At 38.9% G+C, this 18,401-nt stretch overlaps 1 protein-coding gene across 2 annotated transcripts in view; it reads right to left on the bottom strand.

The window, feature by feature from the left end:
- ZNF629 (zinc finger protein 629) overlaps positions 1-18,401 on the bottom strand; it is a 60,003-nt gene that overhangs the window by 25,764 nt on the left and 15,838 nt on the right. The window contains exons 1-2 of one of the 2 annotated variants that reach the window (XM_023655614.2): positions 6,035-6,254; positions 4,414-4,685 (exon numbers count right to left, since the gene is read on the bottom strand). The gene's annotated coding sequence lies outside the window, so the exon portion shown is untranslated. Of the gene's footprint in view, positions 1-4,413; positions 4,686-6,034; positions 6,255-18,401 lie in introns of those variants that run through there. The other variant, XM_070231896.1, reaches the window with a different exon arrangement.

Below are 18,401 nucleotides of genomic sequence, written 5' to 3'. Positions count from 1 at the left end.
TTATAAAAAATTGAGGAAGATGGAACACTTCCTAACACATTCTATGAGGGCAACATCACCCTGATACCAAAGCCAGACAAAGAAAGAAAATTACAGGCCAATATCGCTGATGAACATAGATGCAAAAATGCTCAACAAAATATTGGCAAACCGAATATCGTAAAATATTAAAAAGATCATACACCATGATCAAGTGGGATTTATACTAGGGACAGAGGGATGGTTCAATATCCGCAAATCAATCAGTGTGATACATCACATTAACAAAAGGAGGAACAAAAACCACATGATCATCTCAATAGATGCAGTGAAAGCATCTGACAATCTAACATCCATTTACAATAAAAACTCTCAATAAAATAGGTATAGAAGCGGGGCTGGCCCCATGGCCAAGTGGTTAAGTTCATGCGCTCTGCTTCAGTGGCCCAGGGTTTCACCGGTTCGAATCCTGGGCGTGGACATGGCATTGATCATCAGGCCATGCTGAGGTGGTGTCCCACATGCCACGACTGGAAGGACCCACAACTAAAAATACGCAACTATGTACCAGGGGGCTTTGGGGAGAAAAAGGAAAAATAAAATCTTTAAAAGAAAAAAAAAAGGTATAGAAGGAAAGTACCTCAACATAATAAAGGCCATATATGACAAACCCACAGCCAACATCATACTCAATGGGGAAAAACTGAAAGCCATCCCTCTGAGAACAGGAATAAGACAAGAATGCCCACTCTTGTCACTCTTATTCGACATAGTACTGGAGGTTTGAGCCAGAGCAATTAGGCAAGAGAAAGAAATAAAAGGAATCCAAATAGGGAGTGAGGAAGTGAAACTCTTGCTGTTTGCAGATGACATGATACTATGTATAGAAAACCCTAAGGAATCCATCAGAAAACTATTAGAAATAATCAACAACTACAGCAAAGTTGCAGGGTACACAATCAACTTTCAAAAACCAGTCGTATTTCTATACTCTAATAATGAACTAACAGAAAGAGAACTCAAGAATACAATACCATTTACAATCACAACAAAAAGAATAAAATATCTAGGAATAAATTTAACCAAGGAGGTGAAAGACCTACACAATGAAAACTATAAGACAGTATTGAAAGAAATCAATGATGACATAAAGAAATGGAAAGATATTCCATGTACATTGATTGGAAGAATAAATATAGTTAAAATGTCCACACGACCTAAAGCAATCTACAGGTTCAATGCAATCCCAATCAGAATCCCAATGACATTCTTCATGGAAACAGAACAAAGAATTCTAAAGTTCACAGGGGGCAACAAAAGACCCTGAATAGCAAATGCAATCCTGAGAAAAAAGAACAAAGCTGGAGGCATCACAACCCCTGACTTCAACATGTACTACAAAGCCATAGTAATCAAAACAGCAGGATACTGGTACAAAAACAGACACACAGATCAATGGAACAGAACTGAAAGCCCAGAAGTAAAGCCACACATCTACGGACAGCTAAAGGACATAGGAGCTAAGAACATACAGTGGAGAAAGGAAAGTCTCTTCAATAAATGGTGTTGGGAAAACTGGACAGCCACATGCAAAAGAATAAAAGTAGACCATTATCTTTCACTATACACAAAAATTAATCAAGACAGATCAAAGACTTGAAGATAAGACCTGAAACCATAAAACTCCTAGAAGAAAATATAGTCAGTACACCCTTTGACATCGGTCTTAGAAGGATCTTTTCGAATACCATGTCTACTCGGGCAAGGGAAACAAAAGAAAAAATAAACAAGTGGGACTTCATCAGACTAAAGAGCTTCTGGAAGGCAAAGGAAACCAGGAACAAAATGAAAAGACGACTCACCAACTGGGAGAAAATATCTGCAAATCATATATCTGACAATGGGTTAATCTCCACAATATATAAAGAACTCACACAACTCAACAACAAAAAAACCAAACAACCCGATAAAAAAATGGGCAGAGGATATGAACAGATATTCTTCCAAAGAAGATATACAGATGGCCAAGAGGCACATGAAAAGATGTTCAGCATCACTAATCATCAGGGAAATACACATCAAAATTACACTAAGATATCACCTCACCCCTGTTAGAATGGCTATAATCACCAAGACAAAAAATAACAAATGTTGGAGAGGGTATGGAGAAAAAGAAACCCTCATACACTGCTGGTGGGAATGCAAACTGGTGCAGCCACTATAGAAAACAGTATGGAGATTTCTCAAAAAATTAAAAGTAGAAATACCATATGACCTACCTATTCCACTACTGGATATTTATCCAAAGAACTTGAAATAACAATTCAAAGAGACTCATGCACCCCTCTGTTCACTGCAGCATTATTCACAATAGCCAAGATGTGGAAGCAACCCAAGTGCCCATCAACTGATAATGGATAAAGAAGATGTATACGGGTATACATATATACATACACACACACAATGGACTCAGCCATAAGAAAAGACAAAATCGTCTCATTTACAACCACATGGATGGACCTTGAGGGTATAATGTTAAGTGAAATAAGCCAGACAGAGAAAGATGAACACTGTATGATTTCACTCATATGTGGAAGATAAAATAACGCACACACAAAGAGAACAGTTAAGTCGTTACCAGAGGGGAAGTGGGTTAGGAGGTGGGCACAAGGGCTGAAGGGGCACATATATATGGTGACTGACAAAAAATAATGTACGACTGAAAGTTCACGACGTTATAAACTATTGCGACCTCAATAAAATTAAAATTTAATGCTTACGATGGTAAACTTTGTGTTACGTGTATTTTAACTCAATTTTTAAAAAGCAAACAAAAAAAAATCTAAGGCTGAAGAGGGACATTGGGCAGGACCCTGGGGGGCACTCAGCTGTCAGCTTATTCTGGTTCTGCGTTATATGCCAAGTAGTGAACCTAAAGTAAATGCCAATCCATAACTCCTCGTCACTAATTTTTTCTCACATCCTTCTTTAACTACCTACCTAAGGAATTAAAACATATATCTTCAGAACCAATAAACTCTTTAAAAGTCCAAAGAGAAAACTTCAGATTTTTTTTTTTTAAGTCAAACTGACAGTGTGGCTTCAAACTCTTGAGTAACAAACTTGTATTCACAGGAGGAAATCACAAGAGGGAGAAGTAGCTTCTCCACATCAGGGCAGAGAGGGGAAGCAATAATTAATTGCATCTACTGTGTGCCAGGAACTGACAGCTGCTGTCATATTTTATCTTACTGAATCCTTCAAATATGAAAGTATTATCATCCTATTGTGCAGAAGAGGGAAGTGAAGCTTTAAAATGTTATGTAATTTTGCAAAAGTTAAGCTGATACTGAGAGCTAGAGCTTGGATCAGAAACCAGTCCTGGTCATCAAAAAGGCGTCTGGAGTTCATCCTCCCTTCCGTGTCTCTCTGGAACGGTCCAGTTAACTTCTGAATTATGAATCCATCACCCTAGTCCCTCACTGCCCAAATGTCATTCTAGACTTCTCTCTTCTTGTACTCCAGAGGTTTTTTAAAATGACTTGTAGGAGAAAAAAAGGCCTCTTTTTCTCCCTTGCCTCCTAGCTATGTATCTGTCAGGTTTACAAAACAGTCTTTTCAAACTTTCCCTCTATATTACAAAAGTACCCAGCACATAATATGTCCATTCATTCATTCATTCAATAAATACTTATTGATGGCTTACTCTGGGTTCTTCTAGGCACTGTAGATACAGTTGTGAACAAAACAGATAAGACCTAAAACAGGGGCTGGCCCCGTGGCTGAGTGGTGAAGTTCATGCGCTCCGCTTTGGTGACCCAGGGTTTCACCGGTTCGGATCCTGGGCGCAGACATGTCACCGCTCATGAGGCCACGCTGAGGCGGCATCCCACATGGCACAACCAGAAGGACCCACAACTAAAATATACAACTATGTACTGGCGGGGCTTTGGGGAGGAGAAGAAGAAGAAGAAGAAGAAGAAAGAAGAAGATGGGCAACAGATGTTAGCGCAGGTGCCAATCTTTAAAAAAAAAAAAAAAAAATTCCTGCCCTTACAGAGGTTAAAGTCTAAGGAAAGTAGATTAACAAAATAACAAGAAAAAATAAAGCAGGAAAGGGGGCCAGGAAGTCTTGGGTCAGGGAAGGTGCTGAAGTTTTGGACAACAAGGCCAGGGGAGACTTCTCTGAGAAGGCGAACCTTTAGTAAAGTCTTAAAGGAAGGAGATGTGTAACAGCCAACTGCGTGATGCTCCCTCCGAGAGCTCCACCAGGACGAAGACAGCACAGACCATGAGGAAAGCTACTCAAACGCCATCTGCCATCCCTGAAGTAGTCCAGGAGGGAAAAAAATCTCCAAGAGTTGAAGTTGGTTTTGTTCTTCCTGATTTTCCCCTAGCCAGTTTCTCACTTCTCCAATCTCCCACCAGACTCACCTCTATTCTGCCATGATTATCTTTTCCTTCTTTATCCCAATTCCATCCAGGGTAGCCAAGAAACGAGGTGGCAGGTGAGGCAGGTGAGCAGGGGAACTAGCACGCTTCCTTCAATTACATGGAGCTGGGCAAAGTGTAAAGCGGTGGCCAGAGCAGGAGGTGGGCAACCTTGGGGGTGACACACTTGGGGATTCAGGGAGTGTCTGCAGGGGCAGATGGCCAGAACAGCTGCCCAGATCTCCTAAGAGTGAGAGGATGTAAACACACAGAACCTAGGGAAGAAACAAAGGCATGTGTTGATTTGTTTTTGCTTTTGGGTATGATTCTTTTGTTGTGAAGCTTTGTTGAGATAAAATTCACATACCATAAACTCCACTTAAAGTGTACGAGTCTATGCTTTTTAGTCTGGTCACAGAGTTGTGCAACCATCACCATAATTTTAGAACATTTTCATCACCCCCAGAATAAACTTCGTATCTATTAGGAGTCACTTCTTGTTTCCCCTCAATGACCACCACCCCCCCACCCCTCCGGCAACCACTAATGGACTTTCTGTCTCCGTAACAGGATTTACTTGGTCTGGACATTTCATATAAGTGGCACATTTTGGTTTTGGCTTTATTTGGCTTTTTTCCCCCCTTTGTTTGGAAGGTGGGTCAGTGACTAATGAAGAATGTTATGAAGAAGTTTAGAAGCTCTTCTGGAGAGGTGAGGGTGAGAGAAAGGAAAAGCAGAAGAGGGAATAAGTGGCTTCTGTTTTATTTTTTATTGCTCTATTTCTGGTTTGTAAGTTACCCCAAATGTTGGCAGGATAGAAATACTAAGTAAAGGAAAGTGGGAAGTGCTACAAATTAAAACTGTCTGCCTTTATTTCTGTGGACAATTTTTAAAATCTGTTTTTATATGTTTATGCCTTCTGTTTGCCAACACTCTGTGAGGGACTGATCATGGAGTCAAGTCAGAAAATGTGGTTCCTCCTCCTACTAGCAGCCTGACTCAGCTGCTTTCAAAGTTTTCTCTTCTGTAAAATGAGGGAGTTAAAGAGTAGAGGATTATTCCACCCTCCCCTGCAGGAGCATCTCCTGAGCTGCAAGCAATCAGCCTTTCCAGCATCTGTTGAGAGTCTCTATTTTATTTTTAGGTGCCATTCTAGACTTTTCCCTCTTTTCCTGGAACTTCTGGATACAGAAAGTGAAGGAGGATGAGCAGATAGCCATGTGAATTGCTTACAATTTGTATAACATGACAAAGATTTACTAAGAATCTTTACACGTTATCAAGGCTGTTTCATAGGTAAGAAGAACTAGAAGGGACCTTAGAAGACATCTAGTTCAAGCCCTTCACACTGAGATGAGGAAATAAGTCTAGAAATAGGATATGACTTGTCCAAGGCCACAAAGCAAGTGAGTGCCAGAGCCAGGGCCCGTTCTGGGCTTCCCGATTCTTAATTCATTTACACTGAGGAAGCCAAAGCCAAGAGAAGCCCAGCACTTCCATAAAGAAGAGGGCCTGTAAGACGGGGCAGGCTCCTTGGAGATCATCTTTTGAGTCTAGTTCCTCTTTTAACACGGATTAGCCGAGGGGCCGGACCTGAGCCAAGATTTCTCGGAATTTACCGGACCTGGACGCAGACCTCCGGGCTTGCACTGCAGCCTGAAGAATAACAGGGGAACATGTGATCGCAGGGATCCCCGGGAACAGAGGCACTTCTTGCGCCGGTCCGGGGCTATTACTCGGGCGGGGCTGAGCTGTCCCGGCCTTGGGGGTTCTCCTCCCCAGGCTGGAGCCTCCAGGTTCTCAGAACCCGGCCAGAGGCAGTCAACTGCTAGGGGCGCCACGCGAGCCCGGGTTGGGGCCGTGGCCCGACAACGGCGAGCCAATCCCAGGCCGCGCCCTGTGTCGGGGCGGGATGTCTGCTCCCGCACCCCGCCCACTTTCCTCTTGGCCCAGGCAAAGCTGCGGGGTGACCTAGGCAACCGCCCTAGCGTAAGGCGCACCTGCTAAATTTGCTGTGTCCCGCGCCTCTTGGCGCAACCGTATGGAAAGCGAAGTCCTTTTTTTTTTTTAACTTTTTAGATTTTAGCTGATTTTTTAAAAATTTGAGTTCATAATAGTTTACATCATTGTGAAATTTCAGTTGTACGTTATTTCTTGTCTGTCACCACATAGGTGCTCCCCTTCACCCCCTGTGCCCACCCCCACCCCCCTTCCCCCGGTAACCACTGAACTGTTCTCTTTGTCCATGTGGTTGTTTATATTCCACATATGAGTGAAATCGTCTGGTGTTTGTCTTTCTCAGTCTGGCTTATTTCGCTTAGCATAATTCCCTCCAGGTCTTTCCATGTTGTGGCAAATGGGATGAATTTGTTTTGTTTTCTGGCTGAGTAGTATTCCATTCTCTATATATACCACATCTTCTTTATCCAATCATCAGTCGATGGGCACTTGGATAGTTTCGTGTCTTGGCTATTGTGAACAGTGCTGCAATGAACATAGGGGTGCGTATGTTACTTTGGATTGTTGATTTCAAGTTGTTTGGGTAGATACCCAGTAGTGGGATAGCTGGGTCATATGGTAGTTCTATTTTTAGTTTTTTGAGGAATCTCCACACTGTTTTCCATAGTGGCTGCACAAGTTTGCATTCCCATCAGCAGTGTATGAGGGTTCCCTTCTCTCCACACGTTCTCCAACATTTATTATTTTTAGTCTTAGTGATAATAGCCATTTTAACAGATGTAAGGTGGTATTTTAGTGTAGTTTTGATTTGCATTTCCCTGATGATTAGTGATGTTGGACATCTTTTCATGTGTTTATTGGCCATCTGTATATCTTCTTTGGAAAACTGTCTGTTCATATCCTCTGCCCATTTTTGGATCAGGCTATTTTTGTTGTTGTTGCTCAGTTGTGTGAGTTCCTAATACATTATGGAGATTAACCCCTTATCGGATGTTGCAAAAATTTTCTCTCAGTTGGTGAGTTGTCTTTCGGTTTTGATTCTAGTTTCTTTTGCCTTGCAGAAGCTCATTAGTCTGATGAACGCCCACTTGTTTATTTTTTCTTCTGTTTCCCTTGTCTGAGAAGAGATGGTATTCAAAAAGATCCTTTTAAGTTCGATGTCAAAGAGTGTACTACCTATATTATCTTGCAGGAGTTTTATGTTTCAGGACTTATCTTCAAGTCTTTGATCCATTTTGAGTTTATTTTTGTGTATGGCATGAGATAATGGTCTACTTTCATTCTTTTGCATGTGGCTGTCCAGTTTTCCCAACACCATTTACTGAAGAGACTGTCTTTTCTCCAGTTGTATGGTCTTGGCACCTTTGTTGAAGATTAGCTGTCCATAGATGTGCAGTTTTATTTCTGGGCTTTCGGTTCTGGTCCGTTGATCTGTGTGCCTGTTTTTGTACCAGTACCATGCCATTTTGATCACTATGGCTTTGTAGTACATTTTGAAGTCAGGGATTGTGATGCTTCCAGCTTTGTTCTTTTTTCTCAGTGTTGCTTTAGCAATTTGGGGTCTTTGCTTGCCTCATATGAGTTTTAGGATTCTTTGCTCTATTTCTGTGAAGAATGTCATTGGGATTCTGATTGGAATTGCATTGAATCTGTAGATTGCTTTGGGTAGTATGGACATTTTAACCACGTTTATTCTTCCAATCCATGTGCATGGAATCTCTTTCCATCTCTTTATGTCATTATCTATTTCTTTCAATAATGTCTTATAGTTTTCATTGTATAAGTTCTTCACCTCCTTAGTTAAATTTATTCCCAGGTACTTTATTGGTTTTTTTTTGTGATTGTAAATGGAATTGTATTCTTGAGTTCTCTTTCTGTTAGTTCATTATTAGAGTATAGAAAAGCAACTGATTTTTGTAAGTTGATTTTGTGTCCTGCAACTTTGCTGTAGTTGTTAATTATTTCTAATAGTTTTCCGATAGATTCTTTAGGGTTTTCTATATATAAGATCATGTCATCTGCAAACAGTGAGAGTTTCACTTCTTCACTCCCTATTTGGATTCCTTTTATTCCTTTCTCTTGCCTAATTGCTCTGGCCAAAACCTCCAGTACTATGTTGAATAAGAGTGGTGGTAGGAGCAAGCCTGGTGGCGCAGCAGTTAAGTTCGCATGTTCCGCTTCAGCAGCCTGGGGTTCCCTGGTGCTGACATGGCACCGCTTGGCAAGCCATGCTGTGGTAGGCGTCCCACATATAAAGTAAAGGAAGATGGGCACAGATGTTAGCTTAGGGCCAGTCTTCCTCAGCAAAAAGAGGAAGATTGGCACAGATGTTAGCTCAGGGACCATCTTCCTCAAGCAAAAAGAGGAAGATTGGCAACAGATGTTAGCTCAGGACCAATCTTCCTCACCAGCAAAAAAACCCCACCAAACTTCTTTTTTTTTTTTCAACAGTTTTATTATTATTATTATTATTTTATTTTGAGGAAGATTAGCCCTGAGCTAACTGCTGCCAATCCTCCTCTTTTTGCTGAGGAAGACTGGCCCTGAGCTAACATCGGTGCCCATCTTCCTCTATATGTGGAATGTCTACCACAGCATGGCTTGCCAAGCGATGCCATGTCCGCACCCGGGATCCAAACCTGCGAACCCCAGGCCACCGAGAAGTGAAACGTGCAAACTTAACCGCTGCACCACCGGGCCGGTCCCTTGGCTGTAGATTTTTATACATGTCTTTTATCAGATGAGGAAGTTCCATTCTATTGAGCTTTTAATTTCAGTTATTGTATTTTTAATTTCTAAAAGTTCTATTTGGTTATTTTCAAATCTGCTTGGTCATTTGGTGATGGTTTTATTTCCTGCTCCTTGCAAATATTTTTCAAGTCTATGTTTTATTTCTTTAAACATAATAATCAGAGACGTTTTATAACTTGAGTGTGATCATTCCAATATATGGATTGCTAGTTGGTTTTTGCTTTCTGTTATTTCTTGTGTGCTGGGATATATCTGACTGTATATTCTCTTTGAAAACTTATTTGAGGGAATTTTTATTTGCTTCCACCAGTTGTCTAAATGCAGATAATCTGCAGCCAGTTTAAACTAAATTTACAGCTTGAGGATTTTTTTTTTTTACCACACAAGTGATGTAATTTGGAACCACATCTCCACCCAGGGCTCGCTTGTCATTACAACTTCTCAGAAATACTTTCTTCCCTCCGTCTGCTTAGCACCAAGGAACTTACTTTGCAATCCCCTAGGTCAGGGAGCCTGGACCGCCTTACTCCTGGTTTACTCCTTTTTGATCCCAGCAGGAGGCATCTTTTCCTAATCATGGGGCAGACCCAGGTCTTGGGTTTCCATTCTGTGAAGCTTGCTCCAGCTCACTTGGTTTGGCAAATGCTTTCAGGGCAAAGGCGGTTTCAGTGCTCAGGTTCCTCTCTGCATTCACACTTTCACCTAGATTTTAGCCTGGTAATTCCTTCTTTGTTCTTCAGTACTTTTAAGAAGGTTGGTATTGGGGCCGGCCTGGTGGCGCAGCAGTTAAGTGCGCACATTCTGCTTTGGCAGCTTGGGGTTCGCTAGTTCAGATCCCGGGTGCAGACATGGCACCACTTGGCAAAGCCATGCTCTGGTAGGCATCCTGCATAGAAAGTAGAGGAAGATGGGCACGGACATTAGCTCAGGGCCAGGCTTCCTCAGCAAAAAAAGAGGAGGATTGGCAGTAGTTAGCTCAGGGCTAATCTTCCTCAAAAAAAAAAAAAAAAAAAAAAAAATCTACAGCCAAGATCATACTTAAAGGTGAAATATTGAATACTTTTACTCTAAAACCGTGAACAGGCCAAAGATGTCCACTTTCACTACTTCCATTGAACATTGCACTGGTGGTCCTGTCTAGTGCAATAAGGCAAGAAAAGGGAAGGGCATAAGTATCAAAAATGAAGAAGTAAATTTGTCTACATTTGTAGGTGACATTATTTACAAGAAATCTATAAAACAGCTACTACAAGTAATAAACAAATTTAACTCTTTCTGGGATACCAGGTCAATATACAAAAATTAGATGTATTGTTTTTCCATTGTAGCTTTTGTATATCATTAGCAACAACTGGAAAATAAAATTTAAAATATTTCTATTCTCACCACTCTAATTCAACAAAATGCTGGGAGTTCTAACTCATACAATAAGCCAAGAAAATGGAAGGCATGCAGATCATAAAGGAAGAAATAAAATGGTCACTTGTCGCGTATAACATGATTGTCTACAGAGAAAATGCCAAGGAATCTATCAAAAACTCCTAGAACTATTAAGAGAGTTCAGCAAGGCTTCAGGATACAAGATAAACATTAAAAATATCTATTGTCCTTCTATATACTAGCAATGTACATGTGGACACAAAATGAAAAATACTATTTATAATCTCTCAAAACAAAAATGAAATACTTAGATGCAAATCTAATCAAACATGTATAGGACTTGTATGCTGAAAAAATACAACACTGATAAAAGAGATCAATGAAGATCTCTATATAGTCATGCATGGCTTAAGGACAGGGATACGTTCTGAAAAATGCATCATTAGTTGATTTCCTCCATGCAAACATCATAGAGTGTACTTACACAAACTTAGTAGGCTATTCCATCGATACAAAAAAATCTACAGCCAAGATCATACTTAAAGGTGAAATCTAGGCTAACTGGTACTAATCTTATGGGATCACCATCGTATATGCGGTCTTTTGTTGACTGAAACGTTGTTATGCAGGTCCTGACTGTAAATGGAGAGACATACTGTGTTCATGGATTGCAAGATGAAAATAGCAAAAATGTCAATTCTCCTTACACTGATGCACAGGTATAACAGCATTCCTGTCAAAATCTCAGCAAGGCTTTTTGCAGATATAGAAAAAAGTATTCTAAAATTTATACAAAAAGGCAAAGGAACTAGAGTAGCTAAAACAATTTTGAAAAAGAAGAATAAAATGGAAGGAATCAGTTTACCAGATTTCCAGACTTATTATATAGCTAGAAATAGACCCACACAAATATTCCCAACTGATTTTTTACAAAGGTCCAAAACCAATTCAGTGGTGCTTTTTCAACAAATAGTGCTGGAACAATTGGACATCCATAGGCAAAAAAAGACCTACACAAAAATTAACTCAAAATGAATTACAGATGTAAATATTAAATGTAAAAACTATAAAACCTTTTTTAAAAGCACAAAAGAAAACCTTCAGGATCTAGGCTAGATATAGACACCAAAAACATGATTCGTAAAAGGCAAAAGTGGTAAGTCGAACATCAAAATTAATGACTTAAAAATAGCTTTATTGAGATATAATTCACATACCATACATTTCACCCATTCAAAGTGTACGATTCAATGGGCTTTTTGGTATGTTATTAATTTCTAAAAATTGTGGTAATATATATATAAAACCAAATTTGCTATTTTAACCATTTGTAAGTGTGCAATTCAGTGGCATTAATTACATTCACAATGTTGTGCAACCATTACCACTATCTATTTCCAAAACTTTTTCATCACTTCAGACAGAAACTCTGTAACTATTAAGCAATAACTCCTCATTTCTCCCTTCCCCTAGCCCTGGTAACCTCTAATCTACTTTCTGTCTCTATAAATTTGCCTCTTCTAAATACTTCATGTCAGTGGAATCATACAATATTTGTCCTTTAGCATCTGGGTTATTTCACTTAGCATAATATTTTCAAGTTTCATCCACGGTATAGCATGTATTAAAAGCTTCATTCCCGGGGCTGCCCCGTGGCCGAGTCATTAAGTTTGCATGCTCCACTTCGGTGGCCCAGGGTTTCACTGGTTGGGATCCTGGACGCGGACCTAGCACTGCTCATCAGGCCATGCTGAGGCGGCGGTCCACATGGCACAACCAGAAGGACCCACAACTAGAATATACAACTATGTACTGGGGGGCTTGGGGAGAAGAAGAAGAAGAAGAAGAAAACAACTTTATTCCCTTATGTGGCTTAAAAATATTCTATCGTGTGTACATACCACATTTTGTTTATGTGGTATTCATCTGTTTACGGACATTTTAGTTGTTTCCACCTTTTGGCTATTGTGAATAATAGTGCAATGAACATTGGCATACAAATATCTGTTCGAGTCTTTGCTTTCAATTAGTTTGGAGTGGAATAGTTGGATCACATGGTAACTTTATGTTTAGCTTTTTAAGGAACCACCAAACTATTTTCCATAGCTGCTGCGCCGTTTGTGAAGTCTTGTTTCATGGCCTAACACACGATCTATCCTAGAGAATGTTCCATGTGCACTTGAGAACAATGTGTATCCTACTATTATTGGGGAGAGTGTTCTATATATGGCTGTTAGAATTAGTTGGTTTATAGTGTTGTTCAAGTTGTCTATCTCCTTATTGATCTTCTGTCTTGGTGTATTCATTATTGAAAGTGGAGTGTTGGGGGGCTGGCCCCGTGGCCCAGTGGTTAAGTTCGCGCGCTCCGCTGCAGGTGGCCCAGTGTTTTGTGGGTTCGAATCCTGGGCGTGGACATGGCACTGCTTGTCAAACCACGCTGAGGCAGCGTCCCACATGCCACAACTAGAAGGATGCACAACGAAGAATATACAACTACGTACTGGGGGGCTTTGGGGAGAAAAAGGAAAAAATAAAATCTTTAAAAAAAATGCTTTCTCTTTAAAAAAAAAAAAAAAGAAAGTGGAGTGTTGGAATCTATAACCACTGCTGGAGAACTATTTCTCCCCTCAATTCTGTGAGTGTTTGCTTCATATATTTTGAGGCTCCTTTAGTAGGTGTGTATGTTTATAATTGTTATATCTTCTTGTTGTGTTGAACCTTTTATCAATATATAACGTCCTTCCTTGTCTCTTATCTTTTTTGATATAATGTCTATGTTGTCTGATAATCATATAGCCACCCCAGCTCTGTTTTAGTTACTATTTGAATGGAATATCTTTTCCATTATTTTACTTTCAAGCTCTTTGTGTCCTTATATCTAAAATGAGTCCCCTGTAGACAGAGTATAGATGGATCCCTTTTTTTAATCCAATCTACTTATCTCTATCTTTTAATAGGAGGGTTTAATCTGTTTACATTTAATGTGATTGCTGATAAAGAATAATTTTTTTTTCCGTTTTCTCCCCAAAGCCCCGCAGTACACAGCTGTATATTCTTCGCTGTGGGTGCTTCTAGTTGTGGCATGTGGGACGCCGCCTCAGCGTGGTTTGATGAGCAGTGCCATGTCCGCGCCCAGGATTCTAACCAACGAAACACTGGGCCGCCTGCAGCAGAGCGCGCGAACTTAACCACTCGGCCATGGGGCCAGCCCCAGATAAAGAATAATTTAATTCTGCCATTTAGCTATTTGTTTTATGTGCGTCTTATATAGTTTTTGTTTCTCAATTCTTCCAATACTGCTTTTTTTGTTGTTGTATTCAGTTGATTTTTATAAGATATAGTGTACCTTTTTCTTTTTGAGGAAGATTAACCCAGAGCTAACATCCGCCATGCCACTCCTCCTCTTTTTTTGCTGAGGAAGACTGGCCCTGAGCTAACATCCATGCCCGTTTTCCTCTACTTTATATGTGCGAAGCCTGCCACAGCATGGCTTGATAAGTGGTGCGTAGGTCCGCACCCAGGATCCAAACTGGTGAACCCCGGGCTGCCAAAGCAGAGCATGTGAACTTAACCACTGCACCACCAGGCCGGCCCCTGTAATGTACCATTTTGATTCCCTTCATGTATTTTTTTAAAATTTTTTTCCAGTGGTTACTCTGAGGTTAAAATTACCACTTAAACTTATAATAATCTAGTTTGAAAAATACCAACTTAGTTTCAATATTATACAAACATTCTCCTCCTGTATATCTCTGTTCCTCCACTTTTATGCTGTTATGGCCATAGTTTACATCTTAATACATTTTATGCCCATTAACATAGATTTATAATTATTGCTTTATGCATTTGCCTTTTAAATCATGTAGGAAAAAGAGAGAAGTTACAAACCAAACCAAAAGTACAATAATATTGTCTTTTATATTTACCTGTGAAACTACCTTTACTAGTGTTCTTAGTTTTTTTTCTTATGACTTAGAGTTAGTCTGGTGTCCTTTCATTTCAGCCTAAAGGATTTCATTTAGCATTTCTCATAGGGCAAGTCTACTGATAATGAGCTCCCTCAGCTTTTGTTTATCTAGAAATGTCTTAACTTCTCCTTCATGCTTGAAGGATAATTTTCCCAGATATAGAATTATTGACTGACAGTTTTTCTGACAGAATTGAAAGGAGAAATACACAATTCAACAATAGTAGTTGGACATTTCAATACCCCATTATCAATAAGGATAGAACTACTATACAGAAAATCAACAGGGAAATAGACAATTTCAACAACACTATAAACCAACAAGACAACAGAAATCTATAGAACCCTTCATAGAATACACATTTTTATGAAGTACATATGGAATATTGTCCAGGAGAGACCACACGTTAGGTCATAAAATGTGTTTTAGTTAACTAAAAAAAATTGAATTCATACAACTTTGACAACAATAGAATGAAATTAGAAATCAATATCAGAAGGAAACTTAAGAAATTCACAAATTTGTGGAAATTAAGCAACACACTCTTCAATAACCAATGGACAAAAATTAGAAAATATTTTCAGGTGAATGAAAATAAAAACATTACATACCAACACATATGTGACGCGGTGAAAGCAGTGCTTACAGGGAAATTTACAGCTATAAATGCCTACACTGGGGTCGGCTGGTGGTGCAGTGGTTAAGTTTGCACGTTCCGCTTCTCGGCGGCCCGGGGTTTGCCGGTTCGGATCCTGGGTGTGGACATGGCACTGCTTGGCAAAAACCATGCTATGGTAGGTGTCCCACATATAAAATCGAGGAAGATGGGCATGGATGTTAGCTCAGGGCCAGTCTTCCTTAGCAAAAAGAGGAGGATTGGCAGTAGTTAGCTCAGGGCTAATCTCCCCCCCCCCCCCCCCGAAAAACGCCTACACTAAGTCCAATTTATCAATTTTTTCTTTTATTGTTCATGCTTTTAGTGTTATATCTAAGATTCCATTGACAAATCCAAGGTCTTGAAGATTTACACCTATATTTTCACCTAAAAGTTTTATACTTTTAGCTCTTTCATTTAGGTTTTTGATCCATTTTGAGTTAATTTTTATATGTGATGTGGGTAGGGGTCCAACTATATTCTTTTGCATGTGGATATCCAGTTGTCCCATCATTTCTTTCTACACTGAATGCTTTTGGCATCCTTACAAAAATCAATTGGCCACAGATGTATGGCTTTATTTCTGGACTCTAATATTAGACATCTAATATCTAATATATCTAATATCTAATATTCCATTGATCTATATATCTATCCCTATGCCAGTACCATACTATCTTGATGACTGTAGCACTGTAGTAAGTTTTAAATTGGGAAGTATGAATTCTCCAACTTTGCTCTCCTTTTTCAAGATTGTTTGTGGCTCTTCAGGACGTCTTGTAATTCCATATGAATCTGAGGATTGGCTCGTCCATTTCCACAAAAAAGGCAGTTGGAATTTTACAGAGATTGCATTGAATCTGTAGATCACTTTGGGTAATGTTGCCATCTTAACAATATTAAGTCTTTCAATCCATGAACATAGGATGTCTTTCCATTTATCTGGGTCTTCTTTGGGTATTTGATTCTTTTTGATGTTATTGTAAATGGAATTGTTTTCTCAATTTTCCTGTCAGTGTTTCATTGCTAATGTACAGAAGCACAACTGATTTTTGTGTGTTAATCTTGTACCCTGCAACTCTGCTGAATTTGTTTATTAGCTCTAGTAATTTTTTGTGGAATCTTTGGGATTTTTCTATGTAGAGGATCATGTCATCTGAGAATAGAGATAATTTTACTTCTTTTCTAATTTGGATGCCTTTTATCTCTTTTCTTTGCCTAATTGCTCTGGCTTGAACATTCTGTATAATTTTGAAGAGCAGTGATGAAAGTGGGCATCCTTATTCTTTTCTTGATATTAGAGGGAAAACTTTCAGAGTTTCACTATTGAGTCTGATGTTAGCTGTGCATTCTTCATAAATATACTTTATCATGTTGAGAAAGATTCCTCTATTCCTAATGTACGGAATGTTTTTTTATCATGAAAGGGTGTTGAATTTTGTCGAATGTGTTACAGCATCAGTTGAGAGGCTGGTGTGGTTTTTTTTTTTTTCATTCTATTACTGTGGTATATAATATTGATTAATTTTTGTGTGTTGAATCACCCTTGAATTTCTGGGATAAATCCCATGTAGTCATGGTGTATAATCCTTCTGATATGCTATTGGATTTGGTTTGCCTAGTATTTTGTTTTTCTATCTAGGATCATAAGGAATATTGGTCTGTAATTTTCTTTTCTTGTAATGTCTTGGTCTGATTTTGGTATCAGGGTAATCCTGGCCTCATAGAATGAGTTAGAAAGTATTTTCTTCTCTTCTGTTTTTGACAGAGTTTGAGAAAGATTGTTACTAATTCTTTAAATTTTTGTTAGAATTTACCAGTGAAGCCATCTGGTATTGGGCTTTTCCTTGTGAGGTTTTTATTACAAATTCAATCTCTTCACTTGTTACAGGTCTGTTCAGATTTTCTATTCCTTCCTGAGTCAGTTTTGGTAGTTTGTATATTTCTAGAAATTTGTCCATCTCATCTTGGTTATCTAATTTGTTGCTGTACAGTTGTTCATAGTATTCCCACTTAGTGCCTTTAATTTCTGTAAGGTTGGTAGTTAATGTCCCCACTTTCATTTCTGATTTTAGTTATAAGTGACTTCTTTTTCTCTTAGCCAGACTAACAACGGATTGCCAATTTTTAAAAAAATTTTATTTATTTTTTCTTCTTCTCCCCCAAACCCCCCAGTACATAGTTGTACATTCTAGTTGTAGGTCCTTCTAGTTCTGCTATGTGGGACGCCGCCTCAGCATGGCCTGACTAGCAGTGCTAGGTCCACGCCTGAGAGCCGAAATAGCGAGACCCTGGCCACTGAAGTAGAGCATTCGAACTTAACCACTCAATCACAGGTCCGGCCCCAGGATTGCCAATTTTTAAAATCTTTTCAAAGAATCAACTTTTGATTTTGTTGTTTTCCCCTATTGTTTTCTATTCTTTACATCATTTATCTCTGCTCTAATCTTTATTATTTTCTTCTCTCCGCCAGCTTTGGTTCTTTTTTTTTGCTCTTTTTTTCCCCTAGTTCCTTAAGGAGTAGAGTTAGGCTACTGACTTGAGATCATTCTTTTTTAAAAAAAAAAAATAATTCTTTTTTTTTTTCTTAAGATTGGCACCTGAGCTAACAACTGTTGCCAATCTGTTTTTTTCTTTCTGCTTTTTCTCCCCAAATCCCCCCAGTACATAGTTGTATATTTTTAGATCATTCTTTTTTAATGTAAGCATTTACAGCTATAAATTTCCCTCTGAGCACTGCTTTCACTGCGCCACAATAAGTTTTAGTATGTTGCGTTTTTATTTTCATTAGTCTTGATGTATTTTCTAATTTCCCATTTATTTCCTCCTTGACCCATTGGTCTATTAAGACAATGTTGTTTAATTTCCAACGTATTTGTGCATTTTCCAGTTTTCCTTCTACTGTTGGCTTCTAGTTTCATTCTATTGGGTTTGGAGAGGATACTTTGTAGGATTTCAATCTTTTTAAACTTATAAATCATAAATTTATCATTTCAATCTCATTCATTTATTTCAGTCTTTTTAACTTTTTTTGTGACCCAACATATGATCTACCCTGGAGAATGTTTCATGTGTACTTAAAAAGAATGTGTATTCTACTGTTATTGGGTGAAGTGTTGTATATGTGTCTGTTAGGTCTAGTTGGTTTATAGTGTTTTTCAAGTCCTCTATTTTCTTATTGATCTTCTGTCTGGATATTCTATCCGTTACTGAAAGTAAGGGTTTTGAAGTCTCCAACAATTAATATAGAACTATCTATTTCTCCCTTCAATTCTGTC

This window comes from Equus caballus, chromosome 13, assembly GCF_041296265.1.
Source record: "Equus caballus isolate H_3958 breed thoroughbred chromosome 13, TB-T2T, whole genome shotgun sequence".
In the NCBI taxonomy this organism is placed as follows: Eukaryota; Metazoa; Chordata; class Mammalia; order Perissodactyla; family Equidae; genus Equus; species Equus caballus.
The sequence above is the reverse complement of the archived record's forward strand: the minus strand, read 5'-3'. Positions and strand labels throughout refer to the sequence as shown.